Genomic DNA, 13,991 nt, shown 5'->3' with positions numbered 1-13,991 from the left:
CCCCCCCCCCCCCCCCCCCCCCCCCCCTTCATCTTAAAAAGCAACAACTCTGGCAGCTGTGGCACCTATACCGTGCATCCAGCTCATTGTTAAGCAAACATAACTTTTGATAAATTAATTCAATGGCCACGCAAGCTTTTCTTGATGATCCATATAGAGAGAAAAAACATACTATGGAAGGACATCGGGCACTCTGACAAGGAAACAGCGTCTTATGAGCTTCATCGCTCCTAAAAGCTGCAAACTATTCCCCGATGAATGTTTGGAACGCAGCATGCGGATGAGACGGATGTGAATGTCTCCTATGGGCGTCATTGCACCCAGTAAATGTCACAGTAGACGATATAGGGCTGTCATGCAGCGTTGCATTAAAGCAAAAAAAAAAAAAAACTGCTGCAAATTTACTGGACATCAGTCACAAATTGACTGTCAAAAATTACGATTGTCATTTACTATCGTCATCCTTAGAAATGGCTGCTCTAGATTTATGCACACAGACAGATATACGTCTTGGCTGCCATGTGTTTGTGTCTATGAGAGCGAGAGAAAGGAAGAGATGTTGGAAAAAGGATGACATGGAAAAGGATTGAAGTGATAGAGTAGGTGAGGGAGAAAAGTAAAAAAACGAGAGACAGATTAGTCTTTTTCTTTTAATCTTGATCCTTGTTTGTGTGTAGTGCACAATTCAGTAACCCTGTACATGTTTGAGTGTGTCAAAACAGTTCAACACTCCCATCCAGCTCTCATCGCTCCAAGTTTGTATCCCTCAAACTGCGGGTCACAAAGTGACATTGTGCTTTTATGGCTGCTCTCCATGGTGCTTCACATAAGCCTTGAAATGACTAAATCCCTCAGCCAGTGCCCCTGACCCCCAGCATCCCTGTTAGTGCTGCTGCATTCACACTCTTTGATGTGGCCCTGAATTGGAATCGGTCATCGGCCTCATTCCAGGGAGTGATACAGCCTCTGCTGTTCACATGCCTACAGGTCTTCAGAGCTCGGCGGTCAGCTGGTGTCTGTCTGATTGTCTGTCTGTGTATCTTGTCCTCTCTCCCGCACTCACTGAAATGGGTAGAATTATAAGTGCAATAACCTTGAAAAAATGTCTCCCTTTTCATACCGTGTTTGAGCTCAAACTAAAGAAAATAACTCCGCGAGTTCCACAAAATGTCATGAGCTGCCGTCCACCCACATCCCTGCAGATAAAAGCGCTCATTTACTTCATGAAGTGAAGTAAAATGAGCGCTGGCATTAGATAGTCGGCCCATTTGATAGTTTTGTGTAAATCACATTGTAAATTTGATGGAAAACAAAAAAAACAAGAAGCGGTTGTCAGTTGAGGTACAGTTACTTGTTAATGGAGTGTGTCCATGCATACACACACACACCTGTCTGTCATGTGGTGTGTGTGTGTCCTCGACTCCGGAGATTAAGTGGCAGTCAACTGAGTGATTGATATATCCAATCACTTCTAATCCATCTATTTATACTGTCACTCTTAAATCCATTGGTACAGACATGGAGCTCTTCTGTGTCCTACAGTGGCTAGAACATTTAAAAACTGTAGGACAATAAATTATCATGTGAAGAAAATACACAATGAAGAACACTGAAATTATTGCTCTCCGATCTATTACTTTTTTTTTTTTTGTGCCTTGGCTGATAATTGAATTTAATTATTCAAAGCCTGCCTTTTTAATATGTTTTTCTCATTTCCTGGCAAATTGATTATGTATACCAATCTTCTCATGTCTTCTTTTTGCATCCCCATATCTGTTGGCACCGTAGACTCACTCAGACAAATACAACTCATTTTTTTATATCTTTAGTGAAATCTATAAACCATATTAGTGTTGGTAAGTGTACAATGTGTGCTGCAGCAAATACACATTGTGAAATTGCAAGGGAGTATTTTCATACTTCTAAGATTTGTTAACTGTAATTTTCTACAAAGAATAGCTCTTGTGTATAAGCACTGTCAACTGCACTCAACACTTAGGTGAAAATGAATCTTTTACTTATGGCACACAAGAGTAAATTGCACACTATGCTCTCCTTTAGTCTCCCTTTCTTGTGTTAGCGTGCAACCTTAATATAGAGGACCAGGTGATATTGACCTCAATTTTGGTTTGTTGGGTGTGACCCTTTCAGCTGGCCCGGACACGGATGACAAATGCATTATTAAACAGCAACTTAGCCAACTCAAACTTCACATTCATAATGAAATGCATGCCAGGGTTAAAGTAGGTGGAGTTGCTTAGCGAGCCAAAGACATCTAGGAGATTTTTAGATAGCTGTGAAACAGCTCAAGGGTATTCTATATGAGGCACCGTCCCTGTGAGATTTGCTCTGGACTCAAGCTGGGCTGCTGTAGAGATATTGCGGGATACAAGTGTTAATGAGAATATACTTATCACAGCCAGAGGTGTGATAAGGTGTCTGTTGTCTCATCTTGACTGGTTCAATATGTGGTAAGATGAAGATGCTTGATGAGAGAAAAAAATGACACAAAAAAGTAGGGCTGCACAATTATGGACAAAATGATAATCACGATTATTTTTATCAATATTGTGATCACGTTTAATTATCATGGTTATTTGTTGATTTTAACCAAAACAAATTTTATTGTCACATAGGCTATTTATAACTGCTTTTACATCCATATTATGCTACATTCTTCTTATGTTGAAGTTGCGTGGTGTGTAAACAAACCGCTGAAACACATGTAAATGAAAATTTAGCTATCCAAAATAAATAGAGTAGGATATTTTTTTTTTTTTTAATGTATCTCTGAGAAAGCTCCTTTACTTGTTTTCAACAATAACTGATTAAAAGACCTAGGGAGAGAAGGGAGAGCGATGGACGCTACTCACAGAGAGACGGCTGACTCATTATGAATGGGTCCAGCACGGGTCGAATGGCGGGTCAGCAGAGTTCACATGTCGTGTGTATGAAATGTCTGTATCATCACTGCGCTGCATTTTTATAAACTATGATATTCTGGCCATGGGTCACATCTCTCGCCCCGGTCCAGAAGGCTCTGTCTCATGCGCTATTATTCTGCAAACTGAAGTTAGTTGCATTCAATAACTTCTTCTGTGTTTTTCGCCGTGGCGGCCGCGAAAGAGTTACCTGCGGAAACACTGGTCAAAATACAGCTTTGCCTCTCAGGCTTTACAATTTACAGCTTTGTTAATAACAATTGAAACTGTGGACAAATGTCTGAAGTGTGGTTCGGCGCCGCTGGTTGGCAGGGCTGCGCGGGGAGAGAGATCCAACACAGGTACGGCTTTACAGAAGAAATGGGTTATGTAACGCAAAATGAAATCTTATCCATATAAACAACATTGCAGCGGATGCGAGGACATTGTTTGCACCGGTGCAACCTAGAGTAAAAATATTACTCGCGCCTTAGAGCCCTGTGAGTTAACAGACGCTAACTAGCACCGACTAGCCCTGGTCACTGCTGTTGTCTGAAAAACAACACAAACGGGACAAAATGATGTGTTTTCTAGTAAACTGGTAAACCTTGAGACAGACGTATAACCGACTGCTACCCGTTGAATTTTCCTCACGTTACTCTGACCTCTGTGACTGTCTACACCTTGAAACTAAGCTACGCGGTGGAGGGAACATCTCTGACCGGCTCATGATCAGACTGTGGTTTACGGAGCGCTAGATCGGCTTTGCAAAAAAAAAAAAAAAACAGAGCGTTCCTTGAAATGACGCATTTCCAAAATATCGCTTGATCACGCAAATTTGATTGTGGGAAGTCAAAATCCTGATTGTGATTAAAATTCGATAAATTGTGCAGCCCTACAAAAAAAGTGCAATGAGGTGAATTTAGTCCGACTGCACTGCTGTATGCTCTTAATAGCTTAAAATATTTTAGCTTTCTAAAAATGTGTGATTCATATACAGAGTCTCTATGTGGAATACAGTCGTTGGAATACAGTACTGCCCAGTAATGTCCATATATATTTTTGGGTACATGGAACGGGGTTCACCTCTATGCCACCTTTCACCAGATCCCTTACTAATTGTTTCTGTCTCCAAAGTAGTATGGCTGCTCTTTGATCTGCAAACCCCTTCCTCCTCACAAAGGAGAGTGACGGCAGTAACAGAGAGACAGGCAGATGGGCCGCGACAGGATGCTGCGAACCTGACGTCTCTCTCCCCCTTTCAAGTGCTCTGGTTCAATCAGCCCTCGCCGCACAAGCTGTTGTGGAGCACCTTTGAAATCATGGTGTCTGCACAATAGTCTTGACTGTTAATGACTTCTTGTAAAGTTCCGAAGCGGCTCTGATTACACACCCCTGCGCACACGCACGTGTTCCGGCAACGGCAGACAACAACAACGTCATGCATAAACATTTGTGCGCTTGCACATTCTCGGTCACACACATGGCACTCGAACACACAAAGTGGTGCGTGTGTGTGCCCAGAAACATGCTTCATATCTTAGGCAACACCCTGGAAACCAGAGTGAGGACACAAGTAAACAATTAATATGTTAATTAGGCTGATCAGTGAATGGAGGAAGATGTGCATATCAAACGATCCCAGTCCACTGGAAGAGACTCGACATTATGCTGTTTGTGTAAATATCTAATGAGCAAGCATGTAGGTGTTTTTTTATAATGGTATTACAAATATAATGTTTGATTAGTGGTTGACAATGAATCTAGGCTACAGCTTTAAAATAAGTGTGCACGTTCTAGGAGGTGTATGGGAAAGCAAGTTGTTTCAACAGCATTGTGTACTGGGTTTGACTTGGTGCCACATTACATCTTTCTATAAGGTAACAGACTTCTTCAGCCATTTTGGAGAAGTAGTATCAAACTGTACAAGATGTCAAACATGCAGGTGTTCACCCCTAAAAATAAGGCACCACAGCTAACCGCATGCTCTGAAAATACAACTAACTCATTGTATTGGACTGTCTTAAAGGAGACGGGGAAGTTATCTCTGGAGCTGAAACTGCAAGGACTGGCCTTAATTAGGTGGTAGGCAGTGAGAAACTGGCATGTTGAAGTTTCAGTGTGTGTGTCTCTGTGTGTCTGAGCAGGGAAGAAGACAGTACAGTTCTGTTCTAACGTTCTAATGGGTTATCTTGCTGCCAGAACTGCCAGGAAAGGCGGCACCTTTGCTAACTAACGGTATTTAAACTGTGTATCCGTTTCAATACAGTCATTAAAATAAAATGCAATGCAATTATATAGGAGCCAAGGAATAATTATTAAATATCATTTATTTAATGCCTAAAAATGCTTATGTGGGGTTGTCATTACATGACCGTGTGGACGACAGAGAGAGCGGTTTGCCAGCATTGGAGGCAGGGTTACCGTTGGAAGAGTTCCACTATTATTTCTCACTAGTTGCTAATGAAGGGCATCCAATTTCAGAGCAGGGTTGGGGAGTAACTAGTAGGGCTGGGCGATATGGCCCAAAAGTCCTATCCCGATATATTAAGGCTGAATATTGATATACGATATATCCCGATATTTCTTTCTGCAAAGTGAGAGCAAATGTTTAGTCAAAACCAAATATGACATGTCAGGAGTAATTTTATTGAAACCGGCTATTATAGTGAACATTTGCAAAATCAAAGGAATAAACAGGTTTCTTCACCCGGTTCATAATTAAATGCTCAGCGGTTGAAGACGGCAGAATAAAACACAATGTTGCAGACAGACACACAAAGGAACATTAGGAAAAACAAACATCTGAATGTTTTTGTTTAAAGTAAAATACTGCACACACCAATAGCCAAGCGTGACCTCAGCCACTCGTTCAGCTCAACTGCATTGACAATGTTGCTCTCGTTGTCGGTTGTTATAGCAACAAGATGCTTTAGTTGGAGTTTCCAGCTTGCAATTGGGCCTCAGCTATATGCTCGCCGGTGTGATCCTGGGGTAAATAACTTGTTTGGAGACAAGCTGTTTTTTTTATTATCTCCCACGCTGTAAGGCTCACACATCCTGCTCGACCACACATCGCTGGTCAACGCAAAATGGGTCACGTTAGCAAGCCGGTCAGCAAGGCTCTGCTTGACTTCGCTGTACGTTTTGTGGCAGTGCGTCTCGTGGAAAGTTGTTGCGGTCGGGAAGCTCGTATCCCGTGTCCATAGTTGTCAGCAGCGTTTTGAATACGACACGGACGATAGTTTCAACAGGGACCATAACTTAAGCAATGTGATAGGACACCGCTTTAGTTATAGTACACCACTTGTCCCTTTTCTTTTCATAAGGCACACTGTGGGAAAATGAAGTTTGCGGTGAGCTTTGTCGGGGCCGGAACTTTTTCGGGTTGCCGATGGCTTGCGTCTGGGGCTTCTGCAGTGCACAGTTTCTCACACTCTTTGTATTGCAGTTTTTGCCACTGTTTTAGGTGGTGAAACAGATTTGTAGTGCTTCCACCCCTGGCTGTAACTTGTTTATGGCACTCCCTATATATAACATGATTTTGTTGCTCATCTGATACTTTGAATCCAAAACAATCTCCCAATTACTGAGCCACTTGCTTTTTCTTTTACGAACCAAGTCCTCCTCCGCACGCTGCGCAGACGTTGTTGCTTCCTCCATGTTTGTTGAAGAGTGGCTGAGTATCTGTTGCTGCCCCTCCCCTCTTTGTGCATGAAAGAAGAGGGGCGAGGAGCAGAGAGCTCTGGGTCAGCAGCTGGCTTGGAGCAAGGATCACAGCTAAAATTGGAACTACATCGATACATTCGAATGGTCTAATTCCATATCACATTTAAAAATATATAGATATATTTCTTGTATCAATATATCGCCCAGCCCTAGTAAATAGTTTTGTGTAACGGCGTTACAGACATATGTTACAAAATAAAGGTTACTGGGAAGAAATGTTTAATTCAATTACAGTTGACTATGAAAATGTTGAAGATTATATTGGGTTTGATGCTAGTCTGTTGCTTTTGATTCGTTTCACTTGTTGAATTTGCAGCGCTACCCGTCTGACATTTAAATTACCTCTCAAGCTGTCTAAGAGTTGCCACTATGGCTACGGATTAAAACACGTTCCAGTGCTGGAAATGTAAAAAACATTTAATTCCAAAATCGGTTATGTCCAAGGGATCGAACATAGCGGTCAAAATGCCATGTCCAATGTCCAACCTCAGGAAATGTCTGCAGGTATGTAAGTTAAGTTAGCTTACAATAACTTTAAGCACTTATATTAAGTAAATTAGGAAAGACATGCCTACAGTACACTACAGACATGCTTTCAGTAACACACCGCGCTTCTAAATTGCCTTGAAAACGTATTTTAGCACCATATTTGGCCTGGTGCATTAAAAAGAGGTGCTGAAGTCAGTCTTTGTGGTGAATGCTCTTCAAAATTAAATGATTATAATCTAAACTCATGTGATAGACTTAGACTTCTCTTTATTGATCCTTTTGGGATGACTCGAGGAAATTGAAATTGAAACGAAGAATTTTAAAGGTTTGACAGTAGTTGGTGCTTGAGTTCTGCTGTAGATAGATACTTTATTGATCCCCAAGGGGAAATTCAAGGTCCCAGTAACTTACAGACATAATACACAACATAAACATTGTGCATCAAAACAGGGTGATAAAGAAAAATAACAAACAAACAAATCTACATGAATAATATGGACAATAAAAGTATATATAAAGGGTGTATAAAGGGTTAAACATAATTTGTTCTTACCAGTGGATGGCCAGGTGTCTTTTGTCCGTAGCAAATCCCCGCAAATCTGTCCCAAGACGTCCCGATCAGAGAGTAAATGCTGTAAACACGTTCTTTGTAAATCTTTACAATCATTCCCACGAAAAACCAAGCACGCCCGCCTTGTTGTCTTGTTTGCTCTTTAAAACTTGTCATTTTAAGCATGTAGCTTTCTAGCTCGGAGGTCGCGGTTGTTGTTTCCCGTAGCGAACGGAGTTCTTTGGGCTACCCTAACATCCCCCAAAGCTTGCCTTTACAAATGTTTATGTTAGCCAGAATAATTCACCCCCACAATGAACCACCATTAAACGTTAATGGATGCTTTGATTGGGGTAGCCCAAAGAACGGTAACACAAAGAGAGCGAAAGATGAGGGACATCCCGTACTGCATTAATCCAGACAACGGTAGCATAATAAATATAAACTTTGTCAGAGTACATAATGTTAGAATATGGAAGCTTCAACTAGTGCTGCCTGTATTATCTCTCAATCAGTCTGTTTAGATCCAATTGTTTGATTTCTTTATTTCTATGTTCTCAATATTTGTTTTAGCGGTTTGTGTACAACAACAATCTGCATTTTCACATTTAAATGGATTTTCAAGGCGTACAGTATATTAATGAAGATCAAGGGCTTTATTTTCCCGCCTGTGCATGTTGAAAATTTCGGTTTTGCTTCGGGGAAGTTGAACTTCCTTGCTTCGCTTAGTGCGGCAGTAGAAGGAGAGGTTCAGTACGGGGAGTTTTACATGCGATCCCACACTACAATAGACATATTTTTTGTGATCTTTTTGTCAGTTTAATTTGGTGGAGACCATAGACCTCCAGAATTACTTTCATTCTTCTGCAAGTTGGCACACAAAAAGAACAAAACAATCCCAGTTTTTATTTCTGAAATATTATGGCAGTGATGGCAAAAGCCAAAGCAAACATAGTTTAACTTTCACCAGCATCTGTTAGCCACACCATCTTGTATGCACATGTGTGAAGGCATTACCTTTCTGCTTTGAATATTCCTGTTGAATATCTTGGAGACCAGAGCTTACATAAAGCAAAAGCCTCAACAGCTTTAATTGACCGCCTTATTGCAAAGGATGAGTTAAAGGAAAGTTAAAAGATGAGCCTATAGAATTTGTCATATGTTGGCGTAGCAGTGTAACAAACACATGTCCCTGCTTGCAGATGTTGCTCTAATGTATATTGACTGCATGTGTAGAATGTCACTGCACAAGATTGATTTAAAATTGCATTAATTTTTTTTAACCTCTTATTCTGCGCCTCTGTCAATACATTTAGATCAAGCTACATTTGTTATCATAAGCATTAGATTAAACATAATCAAATAGATAATATTGATTAAATGCATATAGTGTTGAACAATTAATCAAATTCAAATTGATAGCAATATAATGGAACTCAATTTTAGAAAACACCTTGACATGTGTTGCCGTGTGCTCCATGTGACGTGCGAATGAGAGTAGATACAGAAAACAACAACAATAATACAGACAAGGAAGAAGAGAGAGGACGTCGGATAAGGAAAAGAAATGCTAACCACTACCTAATCGCAATATTGGTCTAAATGTGTTTCCATATTGTTCAGCCCTAGTGCATAAAGAATTGTAAGTGAAGTGTGGATGCAAACTTATTACATATGTTGCTGGAATAAAGAAAGACTCAATTACAGTCAATCAACCATTGTCTGGCTTTGGCAGCCTTGATCAGCCTTATGACTCCCAGTCAATTGTGTGCAGACAAACTTAGTTGCTTTTTCATTTGTCCACATTAATATGAGTAGCAGACAAGTAAATGCCTGTGGCTCATGCAGTTGTGCAGATACATGCAAATATCTCCACTTGTCACTGCATGTGTATAGCACATTACATATGTATTTTATCACTGACCTCTGTTTTTTATCACTGAATCCATCTACATGTCAATGTACACCTTGCATTTTACCCCACGGTCAAACCTTTCCAGAAGAAAATGTGTAATTCTAATGCCAAAGCACCAATTACTGATGTTTAGAGAAGTCTGTGGTAGGGAGCTTTTTATAAACTACAACTGTTAGCAGACTCGCTCTCCATCCATAGGGGTAATTAGGTTAAACAAATCGGTTCAATAAAAAAAATCAGATAGTTGACCAGTCAACCATGACCAAATTAGTGTTGTAATTACCTGCTAGACATGCCTTCATTAATAATTGCTGCATCTTTTGTTGTAAAAAAAAATACCAGTAGCACACACCTTAACTAAATGGAAAACCAATTTTAGATCACACTCATGCAAAATTTAAAACAACATTTTTATGGAAATTTGCTTGTCGGAAGAAACTCAACTTTAGGGTTGAACTGTACGGTTGAGCAGGCTGTGTAGTGTGCACAATTACAAAATGTTATGTCGCTTTGCCATGTAGTTCCCTGAATGAGAAAACATAGAATAAACTGTTGGGCAAATATCAGTGCAGGACGGATGAAGGAGTATGGAGCTATTGAAGTGCAAGGCTACAGGACTCAATGCTGGATTGAAAAAAATAGGGAAGTTTCGGCTGAAAGTTTTATGCTATATTTATTTTCTCACATTCTGACACGGCATATAGGGGAGAGAGCATGTGAGAACATGTCTCTCCAATAACTAAAAATGCCAGACGTTTCAAACAAAGCAATGACAGCAGTGCAAATATGACTGTGTGTTAAAGCAAAGACAAAGAAGTATGTAAACACGCCTGTGTGGGCAATGATTAAAATCTGATTGAATGTCTTGTCATTGCAATACCAACACCTGTGTCCCAGTGTTAACGGATTTTTAAATGCATGTATGCATCTTATATTTGCACAGCAAGGCCATTATAATTGGACAAGCTCGACCATCATAAATACATTTCCCTCTTTGGGATTATTTCTCACCTACCAGTGGGTTTAATTGATTTCGTGGTGCGGCATCATCGATGAGGCATTTGTCTTATCGACTATTGTTTTGGATGTAAATACATCTCACCTTTAAATCGGAGTGTTTTCACCAGATGATAATAGATTCTAGGATTAAATTGAAGGATAATATTAAAATTGGGTGAATGTAGCCTGCCAGTTTGTTGTAAAATAATAATAGAGTGCACAGGGTGTGTTAATTTTTTGGCCACTACACGCCCCTCATATGCCGTTGTTTGGGTTGTGTCACAGCTTCAACAACACTCAACCAACTGACAAACCAAAGTCTTTAAAGCCTCCTCCTCTGGAATTGAAATAGGCTGTGTCGCTCTTCAATCTCTGTTTGTGTGTGTGTGTGGGTGTGTGGGTGTGTGTGTGTGTGTGTGTGTGTGTGTGTGTGTTGGGGAGCAAAAGCCTTTGATTACAGAACTTTTTTTCTCCTTGTCTGTTGTGCAGACAAAAAGCGTCTCAGTGCTAATGACAAAATGAGGTTAACATTGAATCTCAGAGATGATGTGTCGCATCCCACCGGACATCCTCTAGTCCTTGTCTTTTTTCATTGTGCCACAGGAACAATGCAGACAAGCAGAAGTGATTGTGTTCTGTGTCAACATGACGTGACTGCAGCCCAATGTTTGTGGCAATAGATGGACCGTGCTGCCATGGGAAATCAATTCCATAGGTGTCAACACAGACGATTGAGATGGCCATTGTGAGGTGGGAGTGGACTGGGGTGGTAATGTCTGTGTGTGTGTGTGTGTGTGTGTGTGTGTGTGTGTGTGTGTTACACACACATGTCCTTTTGGAGCATTTAACACGTCATTGCCATTTCATCCCTTTATTTCTAATAACCGTGTACATGATTGATATCTGCGGCATTAGTGGGACAGAAATGATTGGTGAAAATCTGTCAAATGAAATAAATACACGCTTTAGACACCTCAATCAAAGCATCCATTAACTTTTAGTGGTGGTTCATTGTGGGGGTTAAATATTCTGGCTAACATAAACATTTGTAAAGGCAAGCTGTTGGGTGTTTTAGGGTAGATTTATCTTTTACATCACTGGTTAAAAACTAGGAGGGTTAGTTGATCTAAAATCAAAACGGTTTGTTGTTGTAGATAGGAAACCGTAATTAGACAAGTTGTGGGTGCATTGATTATGTGATTAAAAATAAATTAAAAAAATTAACTAATGTGATTTTCAAAGCTACAGAGCATTTCAGAGCTACAAAGATCAATTAATTAATTCATTAGTTAACTATTTTTGATTAAAAGATTTGGTTAGTCATTTTATATGAAAAATAAGTATCTCTGATTCTAGTTTTTTAAATGTGAATTTTTTCTAGTTTCTTCACTCCTTTTATTAAAGGAATATCTTTAAGTTGTAGACAAAACGACATTGGAGATGTTATATTGGGCTTTGGAAATCACTGATTCATGTTTTTCACAATTTTCAGACATTTTATCAACCGAACATCTAATCTAGAAAATAATTAAGTGATTAATCGATAAATAAAATGATCATTAGTTCCAGCCCTATTTAAGGCATGGGTACCCGATGGGTCGGGTTGGGACGGATATTTAGAAATGATGTTCTGGTTTGGGTCGGGCTCGGTCACATCAGCGCGATAAGGCATATGTTGTAAAATGGTGCTGCGGCTCCTTTAAGAGAGCTCAGTGCGTCTGTGTGTATGTGAGTGGAAAGCGGGCAGAACAGAGAGAGAGAAAGAGGAAGTAGATGTGTTGTAGATGCGACCAGAGGAGAGTTGGTGGAATAAGTTTAAGTTTTGTACACAGTGTGTGCGTTTTCCGAAACAAACCCCAAACTGAAAGCCGAGTTAATTAATTTGCTCACCAGGAGCAGGATTTTAATCCCAACGTTATTCATTTTACAACGTCGGCCCTGGAGGTAACGAGTCTTCTCTGGTTTTCTGATCACGTTCGGAAACGAAGCAATCAGGAAAGGTTAACACATTGAACATTTTAAATTAAACAGCTTATTAACGTGCGCTGATGCGCTCATCTGATGACATTTACGAATTCCTTCCGACAGTCGCTTAATAAAAGCAGGGTCTCATACAAAAACGTAGCCTACATGTGTTGTTAGTATGGGAAAAAAATGAGATTTTAACTGTCTGGCTCGGACATGAATATCTTAATGCCTGTTGGGCTCGGGCCGGGATCGGTTACTGATCTGTTGGACACGGACCAGGCTCCGACAGCAAGATTTGGGCCGATCCGGACTCTAATTAGCTATTTATGAGATTGGTTTATGTTTATCAGATTTAATCCTTTTGTCTAGTAACTTAATATTTTACAATCAGTGTATTTTAAATTAAATATAAATATTCAACATTTTGCAAAAAATAGAGGTGCAGGAGTGACTGCGAGCTCCATTTTAACAGGGATGGAACACATGGGATTTGTTTTTGATGCGCTAGGTTTAACCAATCATCGAACTTCCTCCTACCAATGAAAGGAGTTCTAGCCAATCAGATGCAAAGTAGGGCGGGTCCTTGCCAAAAGGCGAGAATGCAGTGTGAGGTTTAGTTGAGAAAGGAGTTAAAAATAAATGGCGCTGGGCATGAATAGAGGCCAAGAGGAAAAGGGTGGAGACGGGAAGCCGTTTAGCACTTGGTGCCTTAAATTGAGCACCTGGTTGCAGCGTAAGTTCAAGGAAGATACTCACTGTACGGCAGCAGCGGTAATAAAGTGCATGCTAATCATTAGACGCTAGTCACAAAGCTTCGGTCCGTGCACTCTGTCATACGAGCACGTTATGGCATCGACGGCTACCGCTGCGCCTTCGCTGACCGACCGTGTTTGTGATAAAAACAATACGCGTGTGCACGTTCATAGTGGAACATGATGTGTCATTAACAACGGCCACTGTGTAAAATATATCTAAAGCCCAAACTGCCTTGACAAAGCTGTCTGCTAGAATCAGCATTTATTTAGACATAACGGCCTTGTCCCAGAGTGTAGACGTCTAGCTATATGAAAAGCTAAAGAAAACAAAGTTTTTAATAAATGTACATATCATAGCAACAAATTTCATGGACAAAATCATGAATGCACTAATTTGCTTTTTTGATGATGAATGACCTGGCCAAAGTAACAACACAACATCTAAAATAGCTTTGTTCTTACTGTAGTCTTATGAAATGATTGCAATATGAAAATCTACATTGACACTTCATCCAAAAATGTTTACTTCATAAAAAGGACTTTTATTATTGTGTAATGTAAGAAGGACTTAACGGTTTTGCCATTCAAATGAACTTTAATGGGTGCATATGAAAACATTACATTACAGCAGCCTGCTGACCTCAACATATTGGTACCGCTCTGAA

At 40.2% G+C, this 13,991-nt stretch overlaps 1 long non-coding RNA gene across 1 annotated transcript; it reads left to right on the top strand.

The window, feature by feature from the left end:
* The first annotated feature begins 4,425 nt into the window (after positions 1 to 4,425).
* On the top strand, positions 4,426 to 13,240 carry LOC117952188. The gene is made up of 3 exons (XR_004658334.1): positions 4,426 to 4,435; positions 12,362 to 12,372; positions 13,183 to 13,240. It is a non-coding gene; the product is annotated as an uncharacterized LOC117952188 (long non-coding RNA).
* Positions 13,241 to 13,991: the final 751 nt, after the last annotated feature.

This window comes from Etheostoma cragini, chromosome 10, assembly GCF_013103735.1.
Source record: "Etheostoma cragini isolate CJK2018 chromosome 10, CSU_Ecrag_1.0, whole genome shotgun sequence".
NCBI lineage: Eukaryota > Metazoa > Chordata > Actinopteri > Perciformes > Percidae > Etheostoma > Etheostoma cragini.
The sequence above is the reverse complement of the archived record's forward strand: the minus strand, read 5'-3'. Positions and strand labels throughout refer to the sequence as shown.